At 37.0% G+C, this 26,688-nt stretch overlaps 1 protein-coding gene across 1 annotated transcript in view; it reads left to right on the forward strand.

Annotated features, from left to right (window-relative positions):
* CDKAL1 (CDKAL1 threonylcarbamoyladenosine tRNA methylthiotransferase) overlaps positions 1–26,688 on the forward strand; it is a 378,616-nt gene that overhangs the window by 207,085 nt on the left and 144,843 nt on the right. The gene's annotated exons all lie outside the window — the stretch shown is intronic.

Consider the following 26,688-nt stretch of genomic DNA (forward strand, 5'->3'; position numbering starts at 1 on the left):
AAATGGGAGAATTGACACTTTGCATGATGTTTGTAAATTCCTTGGATTGGCAGAATTGTGTAAGGGTGCAGTCATGGGATCTGCTCAATTATGGGTCTATGTCACTTTGACAGAAATAGTGTCAGCTAGTTTATTCTAATTTGGCATAAAAGTAACTGCAATTTAGCACTTAAGCACTGCTTTTTTCTGTAAGTTGCTGTCTACAGGCACTGCTTATTTAAAATGGCAATTATTGAGCACTCCTTCTTTAAGTGGCCTGTGCTGCCAGACATGAGGGTGCCAAAATTTGTGCCTCCATTGTCAGTCTTCATCCTCCCTCAAGGCAAAGACTTCTACTAGCGCAAGAAGAAACATAGTTTCTTCTTTCAACATTTGGGAGCTTTGTTTGGGGTTTCTGATAATTTTTTTCAAGTAATACAATTGCTTAATTTTCCAAAATTATGTTTTTACATTTCACTTGCAAGGAAGGAAAAGCTAATAAGCATTTTGGGAATTTAACATTATAAAAAACCCCATAGTTTGATTACTTCTGGCACTTACAGTTATGAACAAATATCTCAAAAAAGAAGTAACATTTAAGTGATACTTGTTGACATTAAAAACTTGTGTGTTTCTTGAGTGTCAGTGTATTGGTAGTTGTAGCTAGATTCTAACTTCCTACAGCTTTCAGGAAACCCATTCCAAAGGAAAGTAGCTAAATGGTTTTGTTGGACCAGATCATTAGGTTTAAATGAGAGAGAAGCAAGGCTCTTCTTCCAAAAAGAATACATAAAGCAGAAAAAAAAACGTTAACAAGGTAATGAAATAAGGAGTTGTATCTGTTGTAAAATTAATGAGTTTTCTGGATTTTCTTGTCAGCAATGCAAATTAAGCCACTGCTATCTAATGTTGTAATCGCTTCTTGAAAGCAGTAATTTCCTAGTTCATGGACTTCTTTAAATATTTTGAATTAATTGTAGTGAAGATGATAAAGAGCAGTTGCCCTTATAAGTAGGAGCATCTCTATAGATCTTAATTTTTATGATCTGCTTGATGGGTCTGAACAACTGGAGAACATTTTTACTCTCTGGGGTCAACAGTAAATTCAGATTTAGTGGTCTGAGCACTCAGAAACACCAGATTCATGACCTCTGTTATTCTGGGACTTTTGCATTCCTCCTACTCAGCCTCGTCTCAGATTTTCTGCATGGTCAGGGTTACTCATTTTTATTCCCCTTCTTCCAAAGATCACTGTGTTTCCCTCCCTCCCTCTCTTCCTCCCTTTTCTGGTTTTTTTTTTTTTTGGACCAGCAACCCATCAATATATGCTTGTGAGTAAAAGTGGGAAAACCAGACGTTTCACATCATTTCATATTGCCCTGTATTTTATTAGAATCTAATGCTGCTTCAGGCTGAACTGAAACTTGTTAAGGGATTTGAAGTGCTATCTTGATTATCATTTTGGGTCCTGTCACACATTCTTCTGTCTCCCAGAAACTGCTCTCTGTTAAGGATACATGTCGTCACACATATGTGTACATGCTTGTATGTTGTATATAGCAATGGCTGGTAAGAGAATCAGGAATAATTTTCAAAGGATGTATATAATAAGATTTTTTGGTTTGGTTTTGTGTCCTTGAATGAAGAATGAATTAGAAACCTTATTTAGGGGATGATCCACCTAGATTCCAAGACTGTGGTTTGCATATGGTACAGAAAATATATTTGGTATGATAATCTCAGTAAATGAGCTTTTTTAGATGTAAGTGTATCCAGAGAGAAAGAGAGTAAGGGACAGCAAATGTTAGTGAATTTTTTGTGATTTTTTTTTTTAGAAAAATAAACGTAGATCTAGAATTACATAAAGTATAAATTTTATCATTAATTGTAGTTTAAAGGATTTTGATAGTCACAGTTGGTTCACGAAGGCTTGACTTGGGCATTGGGTAGGTATAAATTTGACTTCTAATTTATCTTTTAAATAAAATTCCGTTAAAGATTTTGAGTTCTAACAATGAGGAAAGGAGCCTCCTCTGATACTATGCATAGGCAGGAATATAATAGAATAATAATAGAAAAATACATCTGATAGAACAATTTTTTTGTCTGAAGTTTTTGTGCTTTAAAATTAATATGATTTATTTCAAAAGGTATAAAAGGTTACTATGAAAATTAGGACTGAAACTACAGTGGTTTACTACGGTATGTGTGTTTCTAGTGGTGCTTTCACAGAATTGAGGTCCTGGCTTTGAGAAATCTGCAAAACATCTAATGTATATATACATGTCACATAAACACATCTATGTGTGTGTGTGTATACACAGAAGTAATGCTAGGATTGGGTTTTTCAATGAATCCCTCTCACACACAAATAATGCTAGGGTTGGTTTCTTCAGTGAATTCCTGTATTTGTGTCATGCTTGTGTCTTCATATAGAGTTAAGCCTTACCTAGATATATATTTCCATACAGGATTAAGCATTGTTTTCATACTTGTCCTGGATTGTTTTGGGGTTTTTTTTCCTACCAAGGGCATGATATTTCCTAGAAAATAACTGTTTTTCTTACAGAAACAATACGCACTTCTTATTTACTGATAAAGCAACACTGTAGGGTTGGAGTAGAAAAGTACGTTCTGATGTTATGTACCACAGATGTATTTCAAAATATTTAAAAGGTGGAATTTTGTGTTGCAAACATACAAATATTCTTAGTATTTATACTTTTATATATAGATATTTCAGCTATTATAAGGAGCGAATATGGTAGGGTAAAAATAAATTTGTATCTTTTCCTGTATATATATGTGTATATGTATCTGTATGTAAATATCAAATGCAGGCACACAGAGCAGGCAGCATACATTGCGAAGCTCCTTGTGAATGTTTAAATTTGGGAATTTTGTAAATTACATACAACTGCTTTTCCAGAAAGTGCAAATGTGTGAAAAAATTGCCAGGATGTGCTTTGTTGACAGATTTGCTAATGCAGTTGTCTCAGTGATTGGGTTGAGGCTGTATGTCAGGCAGCCTGCAAAGCATTTGCTGTGGGTTTAGTGTCATATGATGTCTAGTGTTTTTCAAAATTGGGTCGTTTAATTATTCACCCTTTTAAGCCCCAACTTAAAATCTTGGACAGAGCTTTGTCTTCTCAGCTTTGTCACTGTAGGGCTTTGAAGAGGGTGGGGAGGAATGCTTTTGCTGCCTTGCAAAGAAGCGATTCAGAAAAAAATAAAAAGATTCTGTATATGTCTTCTGTCTTGCTGACAGGCAAGTGTCTGTTTTGTGCCCATGCACACATGAGATTAGGGACATGCTCTGCATTAAGGCTATTGTACAAGGCTTGCTATATCTTTAATAAGAGTGTCATGAAATTTGCCTTCACGTCCCTTTCTGATTCATTTAGTTGAAGAGCAGAAGGAAAGTGTGTGGCTCTGCCTATGGTTTCTCTACCATTGTTTACTGTGTATTATATTGTGTAATCCGTCAGCCAATTTTAATTTCACAAGCTACTCATTGTGTTTAAACAGTGCGTTTCTTATATTAAATATTTATGGAAGTCTTTGGGAAGAATACATTAAAATGGCAGATGGAGGTCGTTTCAAGCATTCTCTTGATTGAAGGCTGGGGACCCCTGTGAATTTGAAGTCTGCTTTCAAGGAAAGTTCACAATGTCTGATTATAACCCAGGCAGGCAAGAATTCCACCAATTCCCTGCACTGTGATTTCAAAAAGCAATGGCTGCCTATAATCTTCATGCTTCAGCACCTTTCGTTTTGAAATCATTTGCAAGCGCACTGAAGAATGGTGAACAAAAGCATTTACAGTTGTATTGCTTATTAATAATTCAACAGACCTGCAACTTTTGCACATTAAGATTACTTTACTCATTGATTTTTAACTACTAAAGCTACGAGGAAAATCTGGCTTTTGATGACAGGACTGAGATGTGCATTTTCAGAATCACACTGATAACTGGGGACTTTTGTGGGCCAGGTGTGAAAGGAGCCCAGCAGAGGGAATGATGTCATGTCAGGCAGGTGAGCTGTCCCACGTCCTCAAAGGCTGCAGCTGAGGTTTGCCCCTGCTCAGCCTCAGCCAGCTGCCCTTGCTGCTTCGCATTGCTGCTTCTCCTAAAGATGCCATGAGCATCCCTGCTGATGTGCAAGGACTGGTTTTGCTTTTTTTTCTTGCTAGATTTTTTTACACCAACACCTTTTCCTTTGCTCTAGTGGAAATATTTTCAATACCTACATGCAGGAGAAAATGAATCTAAGCTGGTGTGGTTTTTAGAAATAAAAAGATAGTATAGGAGATGCAGCCTTTTATGCGCACTTGAACCAGTAAGACCAAAGGCATGTCCTGGAATTGCCCTTTTTTGATAACTGTAAACTTAAATTTTTTTTTGAATTGTAGAGTAACATTTAGGAAAGCAGGCAGGAAGATAGCTACTCATGGACAACTTTTAACATTTTTATTCTTCATTAATTTATAAGCAAATGCAAATGTGATAGGAAATTGATGGTGTCTCAAAGGTGAAAGAGAGATTACAGAATGGCTGGCATAGAGAGACAGAAAAGGTCCACTAGGATATATTAATCTTATTTTAAAAAAATTTAAAAAACCCACAGCAACCCCAAAACAAAACCAACCCTCATTAGAGAAGGCATAATTTTATCAAGCTTCAGAATACTAGCCATTTAGCAAAGTTTCTTTGAGAAAAATATAATAAAATTATAATAACTGTGTTAGCAGCTAGAGGAACCTACCTTTTGCTCTTATTTGCTAAAATAGCTCCAGTGTTTTCTCAATGTAAATATATTAATTTTTGTTATTTGTACTTTTGACGTTTGCCACTTAAACCATATTTATGCTTTTGCTAATCATAAATTCTGAAAAGCTCAATTGTGAAAAAAACAGTTTTGTCATTGCACATTACCTTATAGAAATGCATGCAATGTGCAGTAGTTATTTATTTCATATTGGGAATATTGTGCCCATCAATTTGACTGAAAGATGAAGTTCTTGCTGCAAAGTGTCTCTTTTCAGAGCAAACAGCAGGTAAACATAGCAGGAGTCACTACACCCAAAATGCAGGCAAATGAATTGACCCTTTTGGGTTTTGTGTAGACAAAGGAGACATTCTTATTAATTCTGCAACTACAAATTTGGTTTCATTTTTTGTAATTATTCTCTGTCCATGTGAATCATTGTGGCAGCTGTGTACTCTCTGCAAGTTGGGTGACTTAATCATATCTCTTGACCTTAACTAATACTGACACCAAGGAGGCTGTGCTGATGATGGAGGATGTTACCAATAACAGGGCAGTTTTGGAGTCAATTTTACACCCTGAGAAGTTCTTATATTTCTCTGAGAAGTTGTGTGTCTATCAGGTTTACAATTTTGGTTGTTAACCATTTTTTCATTTATGTGAGTATAATGTATTTTTGTTGTTGTTTTTCTTTTTACCTAAGAACTTTGTGGTTTTTCTTTTAATTTCTTTTCAATGATACATTGGATGTTTTCAAGCTTCCTGAACACATGGATAATAAAGTTAGGTCTGAATTCACATCTGAGAAAATAATTTCCATAGAAAATTGAGGGAGAAATTTCTTATGCATGAAATTTAAACTGTAATTCTAGCATTGTTTGGCCATGTTGCTGTAATATATTCACTGTAAAAACTAGAAGCTGTGTAAATAAGTGAGTGGCAGTTGCCCCAGGCAGAAATTTTTACTGATTCAACGAGATAAAAGTAATTAAGAAACATGTAGACTGATGGGTAATTAAATCCATGGGAAGCGTTTTGTAACTAATTACTACGTTCTAATCACAGATTGCTTTCTATTTGTCAAGGTAAGTGTATATAATTACACAGTTCCCATTTTCTTTCATCTAAAATCATCTCAGTTGGATGAGTATCTTTTAAGCAAGCCCAGACCTCTTAGTTTTTGGCAGTTCTTTTTCCTTGGAATAAAACAAAGTGGTGGTCATCTTATTGCCTGCATCCAGGTGGCACAGTGTCTGCACTTAGCAGTGATGCTCTCTGCCATGCTTGCATCACATCGTCCTCTGTGACATGTCATTCTCATTGCTCCTGCTTGTTCCTACTCTGTTGAGATGCCTAATGACGTTCTGGTACTCATCACTAGACTGAATTGAAACTCCAGCATTTAGGCATCTGAATTTTGTGTCTTTGACTCAGCTTTTCAAGTGAAGATATTTTAATACTTTAAATAAACAGGTTTCCTTCTGTTAAGAAGAGCAATACCGTTTAGATAAAGCTTTGTAAGTGTGTGCTTAGGCAGAGCTGAGCTGCCTATTTTTCTAATGTGCCATTTCTGTTTCTCTTTTAAATGGTTTATGTTTTCAGCCTGACAAGGTGTTTGAGGAAAATATAACTCCATATATCTATATCTGATTTTGCCTTAGAAAATGGGATTCCCCAGTATGTCTCACCAAAGCCCACATTTCCCTTGAATTGCAAAGCCTGGAATAGAGAGGATATGAAAATTGTATCAATCTTTGGAATTGTTGTTCAGTACACTGTCTTTTATTATAAAATCATGGATTCATCCATAATCAGTGTAATTTGCCATTTTCTACTTCCTTGTTCACACCTTGCCAGGTGACTGAAGTAGGTATCATGAAGAAGTGTTGCTCTGTTGTGTCAGGGAACTGCCAAGAGTACTCAGTAAGCTTGTTCTGCTTTTCTCCAGTGGTGATCAGTACTGGATGCTTTGGGAACAGCGAAAGAAGTGAGGCAGCTCGAGGTGAGGCTCAGCTTAAGCCTTGCATGGCCTCCAGGTTCGGGGGCCCTCCCCATGTCAGAGATTGCAGTCTGAAAATCATCTTTAATAGCCTCTTCTGCATAAATTTTCTTACAGACTTACAGTTCCAGTCTGCAGCAGCCTGTAGCAATGAGTTTTATACTTCCTGTTTGCAATATCAAATTTTTTTACCTATAGCTTTTGCCCCAGACACTTACTGGTTCTGTAATGTTTTGGAATCTCAAATAGTGAAAATTGGTGCACTGTCATTTTCCCGATGATCTTCTTGGCAAGCTCAAGGTTCTGTACATCTTTGTAGTATTCTCCTTCACCTCTGTCATTCTCAAACTGAATTGTGTGTTACCTGGTCTGCTTTCTTGTGTCTGCTTTATTACAGTCTTCTTCATGATAACTTTTATGAAGAAATGCCATGATAGAATTCAGAATTTTGAAATACCAAGGGTGTGTGAAAAGCTATAGCATTAGCTTTTCCTTAGTTTTGTATTCTCTTTTTATTCAGTGTTAACATTCTGCCAAGTTTTTTTTTTATTTGTGTTAATTAGTTAGATAATGCTTTCAAAAATTACCTAGAGAAAAAGTTATCTTCCTTATTCAGTCTGTACTGCATAATTTTGAGCCCATCTTTTTCAGGGTTTCATTTTTTCTTCTTTTTTTGTGGTGTGTTATTTTGTATTTATCTGCACAGGTTTTTATTGGATGTGTTATTATTATTATTACCTCTTAGTTCATTATCATCTCTGCAAGTTGTTACAACTAATTTAGTTTTGACTTCCTGTGCATAATTTTGTCATCACAAATTTTTCTTGTGTTCCTATTTCATAATTTTTTCAGATTTCTTGTCTCTTGAACACATACAAATGTGGTCATTTCTGTCTATTGTAAAAGCTGGCAAGTTATTTCTAACAGTTGCTTCCTATCTGTAGCAAGGCAATCCACAAGAGGCATCAGTCCTCCTATCTCATGAGATATTACCTTCTCTGCAAGTTATTGGTGGAGGACATTTGAGAGCTCTTTGGAAATCCGTATGCACTGTTTTGTCTAGATGTTAACTGCATTATGGAAAAAGTATAATAAACATAGGAATTCACATAAGCATAAGGATTAACATTGACATAAATACAAGTTGCCCTTAATGTGGCAGAGAGTTCTATTGTGAATTTAGATAAAATGGTACCAGAATAAAATGTAACACTCACCTTCATGTAACATGCAATTCAGAGCTCAAAGGTATTTAATCTCTTATGCTTTAAATTCTTCATAGTGTTTTTAATACTTAATTTTAAATACTTAGTTTAAATACTTAATAGATGCATTCTTTATGCAGAATGATTTTGCAGCATATCAATTTTTAAAACAAGCCACTGAAACTTGGTAGGGCTTGCACTCTTGCATCAGGAGTGAAGAAATGAAATATCACTCATGTCCTTTTGTATAGTGCAGGTCTGATTTGATTTGCACCATCCTAGCTAGGCTTGAACTTGGAATTGTAGCTATTACAGAGCTTTTTCTAGATCTACTTTATCAAATTTGTATGTGTAATGAAAACCACTTTGCAGCAGTGACAGCTGAAATTTTGGAGCCTGTAAGTTGAACTTACAGGCTCCAAAATTTCAAAGTAGCTACTTCTGTAGTAGCTGAAAAGCTACTGAGCTGATCTTGAGACATGAGAAGTTGATTTAAGAAGAAAGAAGCCCTAAAATGAGCAGACGAAAGCTGAAGTTTTACTTTCAAAGCTAACAAGCACAAAGTGAGCTCCTGGAGACAGCTTCAGTCTCCTCCTACTCTTGGCCCTTTGTACTGGCTCCTGTACTGCCCTCTCCACTAGGATGACACACTGAATGGCTGCTCTGTGAACATCTGGAGAGATGGATTGCAGTAGCCTTATGAGGATGCAGACAGATTAGGTTTAGTCATTGTTAGTCAATTAATTCTTTATCCTTCTCACTGCAGGATGGAAGAGAAGAGAAAGAGGTGGCTGGAGAAAAGTTGTGATTATTTAAGGTGCCATGCCATTCTTCTTTGCTATGTTTTCATCATCTTTTACCCCTGGATACATCTTCACATTCTGTCTAAGCAGCAGTTTACATTGGTCCGTGTCAGGACTGTCCACTGTCAAATGCTCTTCCTTCCAACTACTTTTTCTGATTACATTGCTTTCATTTCTGAGGGGCCAGATAGGAGCCCATGCAAGAAAGCTGTTTCTCAGCAGAAAACTTAGCAATTAAGAAAGAAGAGGGGGGGGGGAAGCTAAAGGGAAAAAGAAAGTTTGCCTTCTCAGCTTAGTGTTCGATTTTGTGCAAAGATAAGTCAGGGATATAAACCTGCAGCACATAGGAGTGTGATACAGATCCAATAGATATCCTTTTAATATTCTTGTAGGATGAGACCCTTAGAAGATAAATAAGTGCTTGGAAGAAGCAGAACAGATTTGGCAAGGCAAGTAGACTTGATTGTCAGGCTTTGTCTGCAAAGAAGTGCTGATGTTTGAAGAAGAAATGTCTTCTGAGACTTTCCTTTAGGCTGGAGCAGTGCTGAAATTAATGTGTCATAATTTCAGTCTATAGAGGTGGCTTAGAAGGGAGAAATGAAGGAAAAATAATCTCCTGAAATAACTGCTCCAAACAGACTTGATTTCTGAGAGCTATCATTTGTATGCTTTTCACCAGTGTCCAAACTGGTGATACAAAAGTGTGATTTCTAGAAAAGATGCAGTGGCTTGATGTTTATACAGTACCTGGCACCGGTTAGAGTCATGTGAATTCCTACCATATTAGAACTAATTATGGTAAGAAGAAAACTTACCTACTAACTTTTTAGAAGAGAAAGAGAAATGAGATGAAGGGCAGTCTTTCAAAAAGCACTTTTATTTTCTTATTCCTAACATGCATTAATTATTTGAAATTAAAAAATCACATCTCCATTGGGTGATATAGCCATGAAGTGTTTTCAGTTTAAAAGAGAGCTAGTCAAGTGCTCTTTGTAGGATAAGATGAATGCTATTTATTTACTGGGATCATTCAGGCATCAAAAAATAATGCTAACATTACAGAGTGTGATATGATTCTTCTTAAAGAACCATTTTTAAAGAAATTAAATATAACCAGACTACAGGCACAGCTGCAGCACAAGCACACAATCTAGCTTGAAATAAGCGGCCTTTTTTTTTTCCCTAGTACTTTAACTTCAGCCCATAATTTTATTTTTCAAGGTTCTCTAGTAGATTTGTTTTCCTTTAAATAAGTGTCTGGGATAGCTTCTGCAAGCCAGGTCACTTGGATGTGTCCAAGGAAAAACAGTAATGCAGGATGTATGCACTGGTTCGTATTATTCCTTTAAATTAGCACTTTGTTTAGAACTTCATACAAGCAGCAAAATGGTGATATATAAGCCATCAAAAACCTTTCAGGTTACTAGTCTCCTCTAAACTGGATTGTATTCAAGTTAATCTGAGATGAAATGCATTATTGCCTTTATGTGGAATCGTTCAGTCCCTCACGTTTCATAAATCTGTGGACAAGATATTAATCCAGTAGTTGCAGCTATAGTGAGGTTGTTTATATTTTCTCTCACTGACTTAAACAATGCTAATTTCCTCATCCTGACTCCTGTGAGCTTATGGAGAAATCATAGTGTTTTAATTTGTTATGGAATTTGAACATACATTTGAAGTAATAACATTGGAATGCTTTGAATTAAAAACTAGTGAGTGGCCCTGAAGATCAGATACTTAAGTAAACTACCGTTTTTCCTATGGAAGAGAGAGGCAGATACTGCTAATTTGAGATTAACTCCCTAGAACATCAGTAGAATTCCTTTAGTGTAGAAATAACTTCAGCCATTCTTTCAATGTATGTATTCCCTGGATAGGTGAATTCAATCCTTATAAGCCATGTAAATTTACCCTTCTGTAATAAGGCTTTGAAAACTTTGTGCTTTGTTTTATTTTTACAATGCTGGTGTGTTGAATTGTGAATGCACTTGTGGTTTTTTAGAATATATCTTTATAAGGAAACATAACTTTAGAACAAAAGCATGTGTCCTTTTGTTTCTCTTTGCAGTTCAAGGTGGGCTAAATAACAAGACGTTTGTGTTAGCTCTTTTTCTGACAGATATTTAGGTGGTCCTGTATCTTCCTATTAAATAATTGGAACTGCAAAAAATTCTTTGCTGGCAGTCTGCACCTTGGCTAATTGGTGCTGAGGATGTCACTAGTCAGATCCAAGGACTTCCTGCTGCTGGTTTCCCAAGTTACAAATCAGAATTAGCTGCTGACAGCCAGCCAAATAACTTCAGCAAATACTTAGGACAATGGGCACTGAAAGGCACTGGGTCTGTGAAGTAAGTCAGTGGTTTATAGACACTGAAGCATTCCTGAGGATCTCTTAAGCTGAGCCACATGGTGCTCAGCTAGGAAGTTGATTGATGGTTTTACAAAGAAAAAAAATGTTTATGAAAGAATGCTTTTCTTACAGATTATCCTGCATTAATATATATCTGATGTGCCTGGCAATGTTTCAGCAATTGGATGTTTGCCAAGGCTTGACACTTCTGCAAGACACAATGGAGTTTGTCTAGCAGCACAGAACTTTTTGTTTTATGATCCTGTTTTTAATGAGGCAGACACTTTCATAAGTATTATCCTCCTCTAAATCAGTAACACTTGTGCATTGTGATCCTTACATGTTAAATTGTTTATCTGGGCTAAAGAGGAGTCCATTTTTGCAAATTTTTGCTTCTTATCCAGAATTTCTGTCTTGCTATATCATTCTGTTTCAGTGGATTAAATTAAAAAGATAGCAGAAGGTCTCGTGTGAAGCTGAAGAAGAGTTATGGACCACATACAAAATGTTCTAGCGAGGTTCATTATTCATATATCCCAAAAATATGCTCAGAGATGTTTAAATACCTTTGTAAAGACCAGTGCTCAAGGATATCAATGGGAGCTAGGAGACTGAAAGTATTTGTAGATCTGTCTGTAGTGATTTCACAGAACTGGACAAAAGTTTGGCATTAAATGTCTTTATTGGACTTATTTGCAAATTAATTTCTTTTGTGCAATTTTTGCTGTTAACTATTTGCATTTTGCCCTGTTTTATAGAGGGCAAAAAGGCATTAATATACAGTGGGGAGAATTATTAAATCCTGCCTCTCAATGTGGGAAGGCAGCAGAACTTGGTAATTCTGAAACTGCAGCACAGAAATTGGTCAGGCTATGGTTCCCTTATGTTAAATTTATAATTAATGCCTCTAACAAATAAATTATTTTGCTTGGAAATTTGACTTACATCTATCCTCCCTAACGTCACTAGTGAATTATTTTTTTAAGCCAAAATGTCTTTGTATGATTCAAAATGATTGAAAAGATAGGTGTGCTTTCTTTTATGAGAGAAGCCTTTAACAAACCATCATTGAGGTTGAATTATTTCTCATTACTAGCAGAGAGTGGTTCATTTAAATTGCATTTCAGGTCATCGACAGGGCAGGTTGAAGGGGAGGAAAAAGAGGAGATATGCATTGTGGTTAAATGTGTTGGAGCAGACCTGCAAAATAAAATAGAGACTGTCAGATAGTCTCAATATTTGTTCTGTCATGCATAGAAACATACACACAGAGAATATGCATAAAAACTATTGCTCCAGTGGCTTGCATTCAAGCATATGGTTTGATGAATTGCTTGGAGCCCTGGTGATAAGGAATATTAACAACCTGAAGATGGCAAATCATTTAACTGCCCCATACTATTGATTACTGTCACATGCTATTCTTTAGGTTTAAGTAGAAGTGAACTAAAGTATTTGCACAAGTAATTATAATTACAAGTTGCAAATTCTCGTGAATCTGTACTTTTATTTGTGTAATGCTTGGGATATTTTTTCAAGACCAGCTTTTTTGTGATGTGATACAGCCTGCTTTCTAAAGTTTGGTGCCCTGTGATGATGGTAGACTTCTCCACCAGTATGAACCCCCCTTTTTTTTCCAAGTGTGATATTCCAGGCTGGTGGCTATAACCAAATAAACTGAGAGGCAGTCCTGCCTGCTTTCCCTTGGAGTGGGACACACGCTTGGGGAATGCCTCTCTGGCTGGTAACTGTTGTTCATGAAACTTGTGAAAACTTGCTGTTGTTGAGAATTAGATTTTTCTGCCCAATTTCATAGAAATTGGTCAGTGAATTCAGAAGTCACTGGAATAGAATGATACATGCACAACATGATTCTGGAAGCCTTGTTTTCTTAGGTGTATGTTTCTTAAATACAAGCTTAAGAAGTCTGAGTCCACATTGGAGACTTGAGTAGGGAGATTTGCTTAACAGTATTGGCATCTACTAGCTCAGTTCACAGTAAAAGCAAAAATAAGTTGTTATTAAAAAAATAGAAGCTGAATATTGTCCATTCTTCTTTATTCTTAAAACCTACTCTGATTGATTTAAACTAATATTTCGTAAGTAAGAGTGGCATCAACACTCCTGTTTGAATAGTAACTCTAAACCTAAACAAATGAAGGATAACTTCATGGTAATCCCAAGATGACTGGATATTTTGTTCAGCTGGAGGAAAGGAATGCATTTCTTTTGAACATTTTCTTTTAAGAGGTTTTAGTTTATTTTTCTCTGCCAATCTGTAGTTAAGACTCTGGTGTTGTTGAATACAGCCAGTTTTGCTCATTTCTCCAATTTGTGTTTGTGTTCATGTGTTCACACACAGTCTTCAAAGGCTTCTTTCCCATGTCTGTGTCTCAAACGATATCTGAGCTGAGATACTACATGTGTGTCTAGAGCTCCTCTGTAGGTTTCAGGGAAGTGTTTACATCCTGTGCATCACTTTAGGGTTTATGCTTATATGTTTCACTGTATTCTGTGATCTGTATTTAGGATTTATGGCATCCTTTTAATTTTTGTTTGAGCTAAGTGGTTGAAAAAGGTAATTGCCTTCTCATTATTTTCAGATGGAGACAGGAGAGAGGAAATATTAAAGGAATCTTTCTGAAAATATGGTAAACTCACAAAGCCACTTTATTCGCATTTATTAATCAATTGTTTCTGTTCATACAAAAATGGCTAAAGGTATATAACACAATGTAAGTTGCAGCGAAATTGTTGTTAGTGTTGCATAGGGACAAAAAGATGTCTTATGCTACAAATTAAGTTACTATAAGCTCTTTATTAGATTATTTGGATATTACAGCACATGACAAGGCTAAAGTTCATGTTCTTAAAAAGAAATTATTGGCAATCAAGATATGCTATTTAAGAAATTACGTTTTTCCCATTTCTGAAACTGACTAAAACCAGACCTTTCATTAGGTTTCTTCTTTTTTTCTGGCACTGCTAAAGCTTATGGCATACATAGAAGTGACAAATGGTGAATGAACATGCAGCAAGTTTCTTCTGCCACAGGGCAGAGTATTTTATAGTACACATTTTAATTTTTTGGTTGTACTTTGGTTTGGATATTTGATGACTTTGTAGGGTATTGTCTGTATTTTATTTCTTTATGCAACTTAGTGATATGCATTTTGCATTTTTAGTAAAACTGCTCTGCAAAATATCCCATCTATCATTACTGGAAAATATAAACATATGCAAAAAAGCACTCCTTTATCTGTTGGATCGTATTTCTTTCAGGAAAAAAAATGAGAAACATTTTGGAATGGCATTTGTGTTTGATTTGTGACTCCTCTAGAAAGTCTGGGCTGGAATGATTTTCAAGGTTCATAGGGTTCTGAAAGAAAATTAGTCTTTAAGTTCCTCTAAAAATAATGTAGTTGTGGAATTCTGAAGCTTGATTGCAATCCAACGATTACATGGATTACTCATCAATATGATGTAGTAATGTTGCTCTAAGTGTTGAATGGCTGAATGTTTTACATTTTAATACAACTTCTTACACATGTCCATACTAACTGGCAGAACTGGTGCTGCCTGGAAGAGTTGTTCTTCAACATAATTTTCCCCTGCTCATAGAAACTTCTGGTATGGAGTGGCCAAGGGCAAGAGCACCATCCCAGACAAACTGCAGCACTTGCCCTATAACCCCTGGGACGTTCTGCATGTTCCTCTCCCAGGGACGTATCCCTGTAGCCGTGGGAGCACCTCAGCCAGGCTTTGGAACCTGGCATTTGCTCCCTGCTCCTCTCCTTTCTAAATCAAATGCACATTCATTTCTAACAGTTCATGCAGCTGAACAGCAGTTCTAAGATTTGCAAAGTTTGATACCTTTATAATTTTTTTCCTCAAGTTTCATTGCTAGGTTATGTCTTTTGGAGCTGAATACAGGCTCTAAAGGTGTTTGAAGCAAGTCTGAGGAACACATTTCAGAAAATTTTAAATGAAGACGAAGGTAAGCTTGTGTAACACTTGTAGACTTGTGTTACCAAGTTTTTAAGGAAAAAGTATTTAACAAATGGATGTTCTTAGATTATTTCAATAATATTTTTTATGGGCTCTTTCCTAGTGTCATCTGTTTGGTGGGGTTTTCTAATAGATGGAATGGTAAACCTTTTCTGAGTGACTAGGATCTTGTTTGAATTCTAGTCTTTAAAAGACTAAGTTATTTCACTCTCAATATTTTTTGTTAAAGATTCATGGACAGAAGCTCATCTCTCTTTATTTAGATTTAATTCATGTTCCTATGTTGACATATAATAAGTTCATCAAAAGGTAAATTATTGTTTAGATTGAGTCCTTTATGAGCATTAATCTGTTTGAGAAAAATACATTAATATCCTTCAAAGCCCTTGAATGATTTCTATTTGACCTCTCTGTGGACATCTCCAACACATTTTAATTGCATTTGACTGATGATATATTTTGGTGGTCTATCATTGAATATTTAAAATAAATTTAATTTCAGGTGCCAACACACCAAAAAGGTTTTGAGTGCTCCGTGGGAATTCAGTGGATATAATTAAAGAACTTCATGATTTAGAACTGGGGAATGTGTATTACTAGTGCAATGCAAGCATTCTCCTTTTTTGACTAAACTGATTCATTTAGAGTTGCAGAGACAATAGCCCTCATTTGAGAAAATATTTTAAGTAACAGTGAACATTAAAGGAGACATTTTACAGAAATCAGGGGATTGCGATGTTATTTCTGTCTGTAGACTTCCTAATTTGTAATGCCTATTTTCCTGGCAATTATTTTTCTCATTAAAAAAAACCAAAACAACCAAACAAAAACAAAGCAACAAACCCAGAAAACCAGAAAAGGACACACGCACCAGGTGCAGCAAGCTTGGCTTACCTTGTAGATACAGGCTGTAATGAATGGATGGTGTTATCTATGCTGGTGAGAGAAGGTAACTTTAGATAAGGATTATCTACCCCAGAAATGGTATTTACCCCTCTGTATTGCTGGCTTGTGGAACTGAAATCCCCTAAGTGCATTCCATGTTCAACTGACCGCCTTGCCCTTGAACATGCTGACTCTTTCCCCTGCTTTCTTGTCTTCTTGGATACATCGGTTTGACAGATTCTTGAGCTATTTTCACACTTTATACAAAGAATGCTTGTAATTAAAATCAGTCTTTTCCCTAGGATTCAGTATTTCTATGTAAAATTACTGTGATATATTGAGGAATTGATGAAAAACAAAGTAAAACAAGCCTGTCTTTATTAAAGTATTTATGTTTTCTGTATTGCCATTCGAGGTTTACAGTATTATGTCTTGGCTCATAACTTAGTGTGAAACAAAGCATTTAACACCTTTTTATTTGTCCCTTATGAGAGCACTCTATTCTGAATTCTAGGGTTCTTTAGTGATTAGAACATGAGAGGTTTTAAAAGATGTCTCGACTAATCCTTGTATATGTCACAGAACAAGGATTATTTGTTCATTTTTGTTAGCTTTTCAGTCAAAGACACAAGCTATCTCCTTTCTTTGATTACATTTTTGAAATGTTGGCATTTTATTGTAACCCAATTTATTTCAACTAATTTTCAGCTAATTTTAAAAATATCATCTGTAAATACCCCAAATGTGTTTTCTTTCTCCTCTTGCTGTTCCTATTTGAAAAAGTAAAAGTCAAAAAAAATTGAATTAAATAGGACTATAGGATTCAGCTCTTAAAAATGCAAGAAATTTGAGCAGAAGAATGCTCTGTGGAGGATGAAGTTCCATGTCAAATACTTCCAACACACCCTGGCAGCTTGTGTGCAAGCTCCTGTTGTAGAAGTTTTAAGTCATTCTTCTTCTGTAGAAGTTTATATGATGATAAACTCAGATTCAGAGAGTTATTTAGCTTGGCTACAAACATTTTTAATGACTGAAACTTGGTATGCCATGCTACTTCCCAAGAATTAATCAGTTTCCATGAAAACATGTTGTTTAAATTAATCCAAACTCATTAGCACTACAGAGATGGATACTCAGTAAAAAGCCTCCATTAATTAGCACTGCATCCTGTAATATGCCTACAGCTCGTGACCATTTCCTTGAATTTGTGCAGTGTGTGACCCTTTGCATCTGATATTCATCTACAGCAGAACGATAGCCCATGTTTGGGGTTTAAAACAGCGAGCGTATGTTATAATGAGTGGCACGTTACTCTCTTTTTCCCGATGAATTCCAAAGTCATAAACAAGACTTCTCGTATACCTCATTTTGAATTCAGAGCTCAGCACAGGTTTTTCATTTGTGTTTTAACAATAGGCATGGCAATAATAGGTTTTTTCTCTTCAGTTTTTAAGTTTATGGAAATTTTGCTCTTCATCTTTCAGTAACTGAAGAGTATTTGTGTAGGGTGCTGGACTGACCCTTCTGGTTCAGGGTCGAATATTCTCTGCCTGCTTGTAGTACCAGGACAACATGAGCATATCAATATTTCATGAAGTGTATATGTGAGACAGAGAGTAGAGAGCAATAATTCCGTGCGTCACAAACCTGTATTTCTATATGCTATATACAGGGGGGCAGAACAATTCTAAACTCATGCCTAATCTATGTTTTCGGAAATTGCTTTCCCTTGTGTTTAAGTCTCTTCTTGCAAACCTGTTCCCTCTAGTCACCCAGTCCTTTATGCTTTATTTTCTTCCTGTAGGTACCATTGCTTATCATTGAACCTGCTCATTGAATGATGTTATTGGTTCAGCAAAGAACTAATTAACATCAGGCAATTATGTCCCTGATCATTAATACACATGACTTTTACTCTGTTAACTCGGGCAGTAGATGTCCACTGTCTCTGAAAACCAAAGGAATTCCTGAAGGATGTCTGTATTTGGAATGGGAAATTTTAGTTTTATCTCTTTTCAGCTGGCGAGTGTAATGATTAAGTCGATTTATTTTTTTAATTCTTTCATTGAAGCAAGAGCTAACCTTCAAAACGGGCCATTGTGTACATAACACACATGCCTGGAAATAGGAAGGTCACAGGCAGGTGACCAATAGAAAAAGCACTGACCTCTCTCTTAAAGAATGATTTCCTTAGCCTGAAAAATAGGACCAAGTCATGAAATTCAACTATGCACTTTTCCCTCCATTTAAAAAAAATCTTTTCCTCCTCTTGCTCTTCAAACTGGCTACAAACCCCAATTTATCATCATGATGTATGGTATCATTAATCCTCCTTGAAAGCAAGATGCATAATGCTGCAGTGTTGGCACTGAGCAAACTTCAGCAGCCTGACTGTCTTCACGCCCCTTTGAGTCTCCCTTGTTCTAGCAGAATGGAACTGGACTCATAATAAGATTAGCTATCATGCTGTTTGCAGCAGCAAGTGACCTATTATCCTGTTCCCTTTCCTTCCCCTCCTTCCTCTCCCCTCTGCTCTCGCACTGCAGCTACAAAACGAGCGAGACAGGGCTGCTGGTTTATGCTCTAGCAGTGAGCTGTTAGGAACAGAGGGCCCTGTAGGGGTAGAATGACCTCTTTTGTAAGCAAGGACAAGAGTTTGCTTTGTGGGAGAGAAAAACCTTTTATGCTTTCTTTGGTATTTAATGATTAGTTGGCTCTATCTGCTGCATGCTTTTTATCGGGAACTCTCAAACTTTTTTTTTTTTAATGCCATAGGAAGGAGGAATAATTTAAATGCAACTTTTAGTACTGTTACAAGCCTTCTATTCCTTGTTTCAAAAAACTCCTCCTATAAAAATACTTTGCTTATCAACATAGTAGGAGTAGTGAATAAAATAAACTAAGATGCAAATTGTAGAACTGCTAATCCCTACAACAGTCACAGGTAGTGAACTTCCTTTGTAAATGCCTTGATGGCAAAGCATTTTCTGCAGAAGGAGCAGTTCTGGTTTTGAGACTTTTATGTGATAGATTAAGATAAATAAGCAAATTCAGTGAACCCATGTTCTAAATGGTTTCCTCAGTTTCATTTCTCAGATGCATGACTTTGGAAAAGTAAAATTTTGAATAAATTTATTTACAGCTTCCACTTTGTTAACCACAGAAGATAAAATGGAAAGCTGCTATAAGTCATGCGGTTTTTAGGTTCTTCTATCAGACTTCACATCTAAATAGAAAGCAGATGGTAGAGGATCATTACCTAAAACTTACTTTGGTGTTACTAGGGAGTAGATGGGTAGTTTCAGTGTGCAGTTGTTCTTGTAAAATCTCCAAAGTAACCCTAAAAATTGGTGTGAAAGGTGGTAGTAGAAGTATGTGCATATGTTGTGGCATTGGAGAGGATGGGGAGGGTTTTTAATTTGTGAAAAATCACAGTGTTTTCTTATTCTAACTTAAAAGTAATTAGAAGAAGTTCTTGTTCCTAATGCTTATTGTTTGGGGTTTTTTTTTTCCTCCTGTGGTTCAGTTCTGATTAGATTTTGTAAATGACATAAAATTACACAAAAACATGAATGCGCTTTGAGGGGAAAAATGTATAAAACATACATTAAAAAAAATTATTAGCACATTTTATTGAAGTAGAGCCAAGCTGTTTCCTGAACTAATTTGTATTGTGCTTGATAAGGAATTTCTTCAGCTCTTTTCCATCAAAATTCATTTAAGCTCTGATTGCAACTTAGTATATGAGAGACAGTGCATTTTACTTTTTGAAAATATACCAAAATCCAAAATGTGTTTCATAGTTTTGAAAAAACAATACCTGGAAGAGTTAAGGGGGGACCAAGGTACAATTAATTTTTCTATTTTGCAGTTTGTGAATATAGCCCAAACTTTTTTGTATTAGTTTCCAGGATCAGGAATTTGTTGTAAGTATCTGTGTCCTGTCTGTAGTAAATGATCCTTTAAATCAAGTTCCTGTTATGGCTTCAGTGGGTCTGAGAATTTCATACCATGGATGTATACTAATGTATAGCATTTTTATATAAATACATGAGAACTTTAATAATTTGTTAGAGTAAACATTTACTGAAGTATATTGGCAAGGAGAAAGAAAAAATGTCTTTAATTTCCTTACTAAGTGTGGTAGACAACACAGCCAAGCAGAATCTTCCAAAGCAATACTGTTCAGTGTTCTACTTTTAAAATAACACGTTATTCCTACATAAGTGGAATGATCTCAGTCAGTATAACGTGGTCTCTATGCCACTTCATATTAGTTTCCAAACATTTCTTCTCAAAAATATGTAGACCATAAAAGTTACTGTGTTCATTTCCTAAGCACTCTAATATATGTGTCATCCTGTGGGTAGCAGAAACCACAACTGCTTTAAAGGCTTGTACTGAGCTTGGCACTTGCAAAACACAGCTCTAGTTTTTGTACCTGCAGACTGACATGCAGAAGTAATAGAAATAATCCTGCCGTGAGAGGCATCCAAGTGTGCCGAGAGTGCTGGCTGAAGTCATTATGAGGCTGTTCTCTCTCATCCTTCAAAGGACATGACAACCAGGGGAGATTCCTGATGACTGGAAGAGGGGGGAATGTCACCCTGCCCTCCAGAAAGACAGGAAGACTGGGGAACTACAGGCAGTTGAACCTTACCCTGGATGGGGGGCAGACACTCCTAGAAGCCACATCCTGGCATGGGAAGGGCAAGAGGGTGCTTGAGAACACTTGACATAGGATTACCAACAGCAGGCCATGTGATGGGCCTGAGTTACTTTTCAGAGGGGCTGTGTGGCTTTGTGGAGGATAGGAAAGCAGTGGAGTTGAGGTGTTTTGGGGTGGGTTAATTTGGGGTTTTTGGGGGGGTTGGATGTTGGGGCTTCTTTGTTTTGGGGAGAAGTTGGATTTTTTGTTTTCTTTTGGGGTTTTCTGTTTTGTTTAGGTGTAGTTTGGTTTTGTTTACCTTTAACTTGTCTGTCATTTCAGCATAGTTTTTAATGTTCTTAGAGTGGTGAAGTATAGACTGAAATACCGGATGTTGAGAAGGTAAAGGAATTTATTGGACTGCCACGCTCCCAGAGTGGCAATCCATAGTATAAGGTCTAGATGGCAGGCACTAAGGGTATTTTGCAGCCAATACTTCATGTCTCTGATAACAAGGTGGAATCTGGGAGATGATACTCAAGTTAGGGGAGTACTTGGCTGGCTGGAGGGTACCGCTAATGTTACAAGAGACCTCAACTGCCTGGAGAAATGGACTTAGTGTAACTTCATGAAGTTTAGCAAAGGCAGGTAAAATGTCCCAAGTCTAGGATGAAATGCTACACTATGGATGCTACCAAATGCTGCCCTATGGATGTAGAGAGCTGACTGTCTGGGAAGCAGCTTTGCAGCCTTTGGAGTTCCTCTGGGAAAGCTGGTGCCTATGAGTCAGCAGTGGAACCCCTCTTCATTTGCCAGTTGTGCCCCAGCTGATGTTTGAGAGTGCAGCTGCAGGCCCCAGGAAGCGAATCGTGCGTTGGATTTGACAATTGTGAGACATCACAGAGAGAGTGCTCTGTCCACTTTTGGGTGCCTCAGGACAAGGCTGACACACTGCAGCAGTTCAGCAGAGGGACATTGCAATGACCAGGAGGATGGAATACATAATAGGAAATGGATTTGTGAAAAGAAAGCTAAGAGGAGTTATTGCTGTTTATGATGGCCTAATGGGACAATAGAGAGAAGACAGAGCCAGACTGTCTTGAAGTCAGACAGGTCTTGCAGTGGTGGGATGATAGTTAACAACTTGGAACACAGCAGATTGCAATTAGGTGAAAGTAAAAATTTTTTACTCTTAGGCTGATCAAATATTGGAACAGATAACCCACAGTGGCTGTGGTATTACTGTCCTTGGAAATATTCAGAACACAACTGCAATTGTAGTAGGTCACACTTCATTATGTTGCCCACATTCATGATGTTGTTCGGATCTTGTTCTCCTGTTTGTGGCAAGCATTAAGAAAATAGGAGTGTACAACTATCTTCCATGTCCTTAAGACTGTCCAGAAGGGTAAAAAAAATAGGTCTTTTAAGAAGAGGAAATATTTTTGAGCATTAATAAAGATCCTCTAGAAATTCACGCAGTGAGACAGTTTGTATGCAGTGCGTCGTGAGCAGAACTGCAGCACTGCGTTTATCTGTACAATACGGTGCTGAACCATAAGCTGACCTGCACTTAACAAAATACAGAAAAAGCATTGATCCTTCAGGTCATAGCCTGACAGCATGCCACTTTCAGCAGCCATGAACCTAGACCTGTCCTTTTTCTTCAATCTACTTGCATCATCTGCTTGCCAGAATGCAAGAATCCTGCATTCTCAAATTATGACAGTTTGGCGTGAGTTACTATCTGAATAACTAGAGTTTGTATAGGACTGTGTCCAGCTCCATTCTTTCTGTCTTCCAGAAGCCCTGTATATATACAGATGAAATAAGAATAAAGATTTCTTGGTGAACAGGAAATGAATGCTTCCAAATCCCCTTTAGCATCAGTGAGTTGTTCCCAGTTTGATTTTTCTCTTTCGGGGAAGTCCCTGCAATGGGATGCTTCAGTGCTGATCCATGTGGTTGAACTGTCTTAGGAGGACACTTGGATGCTGGTGAATCAATGCTTGCAGAGTACTTCAGAATTACAGGAGGAAACTGATTCCTCCAAATCTCAGTTTCTGTTTAAACTTGCATTATATCCAGATTGGTACAGTGATCTGCTATTTGCATAGTTCTTCACAATTTCCCAGTTAAGGCACTGATTCAGCAAATTAATCTAGCACGATACACTGCATCAGGTATGTAAATGGTTCCTGTAAAATCCATGCTCAATAAATAAGAAGAAACTCAAATAATTGAAGAGAAATAAAGTAGGCTAAGCTAATTCTGAACAATGAAGTTGGTGTTTTCTAAGCCTTCATCTTTGGCCATGATTTTTTTGTTTTTAAATATTTCTAAGGTTGTGATTAGGTATGGTCAGATTGGCCGTCCTCAGATTGACTGTCCTCAAGTCTGCAAGACAAACGTTTATGTAAGGCCTCCCCTTGGCAGATGGTCTTTCAGATTTCTGTGGTGCACTGGGAGAGGTATTTCTGCAGTCTGTGCAGCACTGCAGGCTGCCATAAGAATTCACTGATGGAGAAGGAATCACAAGGAGGTCAGGCAGTTGTTGATAAGCATATGTGGGCTACTGAGAAGGTCAGAGTCGGGGGCCTCCCACTGAAGCAGCCTGCAGAGAACTGTGTTGTTGGAAAAGCCACTCTGTTTCACATTAAAAAATCTGCCAGGAAAGAGAAGAGCAAGGAGGGAAGGAGGAGAAAAATCAGGAGGATTTGGGGGTTGAATTTCATTTGTACAATCAGTTATCAAATGTGTGAATTTCACTGGGATTGGTGTCCAGTATTTTAACATCTTCAGACCTTTTTCTAGATTGAAATAAATTATTTTTTCTGATGGAATACACTTCCTTTCAGTTTAAAGGATGTTTGGTACTGCTGAAAACAATGTTTACAATAGTGACGTGAAGATAAAATAAAAATGCTATAAGTTTTTTATTAAAGAAATTAATAATTTCAAGTGGTCTTTAAACCAGGAATGTACGTATTTTGTAAAAGTGATAGATGTAGGATTTCTTATCTCATTTATGATAAGGATTGCTTACCCCACTGAAATGAAATTAAAACCCATATCAGATAATCTGCAATGAGTATTCTTTGTATTGACATGTGTGAGAAGGAATAGGCTCAGAACTTTCTTCATTTCCTTGGAACCTATTCTTTTTCCAACATTTTTCATTCTCAGTAATCTCCAGTTACAGCAGATCAGAGGCCAACTGTTAAGGTTTCTCTTTTGTGCTGGATAGTGATGGCAGAGTGAGAAATAAACCACGAGCTGTGACCAAAGGCAGTCTTGTAATTACTTGGATATAATGATAATTGGCCTTAATACTGTAACAAATGCTCTGAGTTTGCACATCTGAAGCCTCCCGTTTGGATCAATTTTCTTGTTTACAAAATCAGCTTGCCTTTATTAGCACCAAAATTGCCCAGTAACAGAGTGGTGAATGATCAAATGAGATTCACTGCAAAAGAGAGGAAAAATATTATGTACGTGATTGGACAGTGGATTTAAACAGGTTCCTGTGGAGGGCTGGAGTTTGGAGGAGGACTGGGTGGAGTGAAAATGGGAGGTGTTGACTGACTACATTAATACTGTTTGAGAGGTCTATTGTTTTCTTGTCTTACCTGGTGTGAGTTTAGGCTCCTACACTGGGGATGCAAAGGACTAAAAAAAAGGGTCTAAAATCAGTCCATACAAAACCTCTTTCACACAGTTATGTGCAAAATTGATTTATCCTAATGATCCTACTTGTAAATATTTACCACTCACAGTAGCTTTCAGTACTTGAAGATCCATTTTGTCAACCTGAAATTGACATGAACTTTTTCCTAAAATACAGGTGTCCTTCCCCCTTCCTGCGCCCCCTGCCCCCGGTAACAGGACTACATCCTTGGATCTCTCAGCATGCATTATTCCCATTGCTTGTTGTTCAACACCCTGATCGGAGAGCAGATGAGACAGTTATTCCTGCTGTTGCTGATTTACTATTACAGCTGCTTCCTCTTCTTGTGATTTAATTTGAAGTTTCAGCCCACCAGGGGGCTAATGGTCCCCACCTATGCAGCTTTGAAAGCTTGCTGTTGTTTTCCACCGGAATGTTATTTCCATTCCTAGCCAGTGATTTTTTTTTTTTTTTCCTCAGTGTTCATTTGGTAACTGTGAGGCAGTATTCTATTAGCCATTTTCGTGAAAAAAAAGAAAAAGGAAATCCAATCCAAACCCCATGCAACTCTTTAGATTGAAAGCTTGCAAATGAGAATTGGTTGCACTAGAAACTCATCCAATCAATAAGTTTTGTCGTGTTCTTATGACTGTTGGAGACTCATATAAAGAAACCCAAACTAAACAAATTAGGACCTTATCAATCATTTAGATTCCTTACATTTCTCTTCTTTTTTTAACATATAGCATATAAAATTCACTTCTTTTTTCACGTGCTTCAAGAAAATGTAGGGCAGGCAGCAAACCCAAGAGTATGTTTCATGGTGGGTACTGCCTGTGGTGAGATGAATTCCAAAAACATTAGCAAGTGCACTGAAATCCACAGTGTAATTGTGTCCTGCAGGCAGATTCTGCACAGGGAGCTCAGTTTGAGTGTGACTACAAACTTGTGACTGCAAATGTTCGACCAAAAAGCACTTAGTACTTCAGGCATGCTTTACACCAGACTTCTCTCAAGATATAAATTGTACATCTCCCTCACTAACCTATTCTAGAAGCAAAACTTAGGAAGTTTTCCAGTTAACCTTCAATTTTTAAGCATTTTTCATTTTAAGTAATAAGTTACCTTGAAAACGTTTCTGTGCCAACAGGATTAACTTTGATGCTCAGCATGGCTTGCTCTCTTCTATTATTGTTGCAGTGTGACTTTAAGAGTAGCAGTCTTGGATTTACATTTTGTAAAACATTTGGTTTTCTAGGTTTATTGCTTTTTATGTGATTAAAGTCAGTGTATGTGCTTAAGTTTTCCTCATTTGAGTATAAATTTGTAACATAAACATTTACATTTTCCAACACATTCTCTGCTGGCCCAAAGTGTGCTTTGATGAATTATACACCTTCTAGTGTTTGATAATTTCTTTTACCAGTTCATGATTGATTTTAGAAGTTTAGCTCTTCACTCAGTTAATGGTGTTTTATCTTGCGGTGAATCACAGGTGTTTTCTTCACAGACACCCTGTTTTTGATGGCTTATTTCTGGTTTTGGTAAGGAAGGGTGGGTAGAGGGATTATATTGCAAAAAAGTATGAAAGCTGGGCAGGCTGGCAGAAGTGGCTGCATGAAACCTCAGTGCTTTCAACTATTGTTAAAGAGTGGTACAATCTTCCTCTCTTTGGGTAGGAGGATATTATTACCAAATATCAGCGTTCAGGGTTGCTATTTACAATGAAAATCAAATGCACTACTTCCTAAGGCTCTGATTGATGGAAAATGAAGCATTAACTGCCAGGAAACAGGTTTTCCAGTATTGTCACTCAGTCGTGCAGTGGTCACTTACCTTTTCAGTACAACCTTAATATTGCATTGCTAATTGTATAATTTAAAGAATACAAGATTTTAATAGTTACTTCAGGAGGAATGTCAATCACAGTGCTTTACAGCTGGTTTTGCTCACTGGAAGCTTACCAGTTAATAAGCTAACTACTGTAATAACCATTAGTGCAAACTCTGCTTGGGTGATGTCTCTTGCGGTGTTTAATGAATTAGACTCAAAAAATAAAATAGAGTATTAAACTTGTCTGACTTGCTGTAGAGGCAGCACAGAATTAGTCATTGGCTGTGAATGTTAATCACTCCGCAGCAATGATAATTTACAGCATTGTTGTAGCACTCTTGTGCTCATAAAATGAACTTAATAACCCACTGCTACCCATGGGATAAGCCTTCCTTCTCCTTCCCTCCCCTTTGCAATTGAATACCCAGTCTGGCTGCATAATAGCCATGTGAAATACTGCATTTAAAAGAGTGAGCAGCTGTATGATAAAATAAACAGCTCTAAAACAGATTTGTTAATTATCTCTTTCTTTTATTCA

Source organism: Fringilla coelebs, assembly GCF_963513975.1.
Source record: "Fringilla coelebs genome assembly, chromosome: 1".
NCBI lineage: Eukaryota > Metazoa > Chordata > Aves > Passeriformes > Fringillidae > Fringilla > Fringilla coelebs.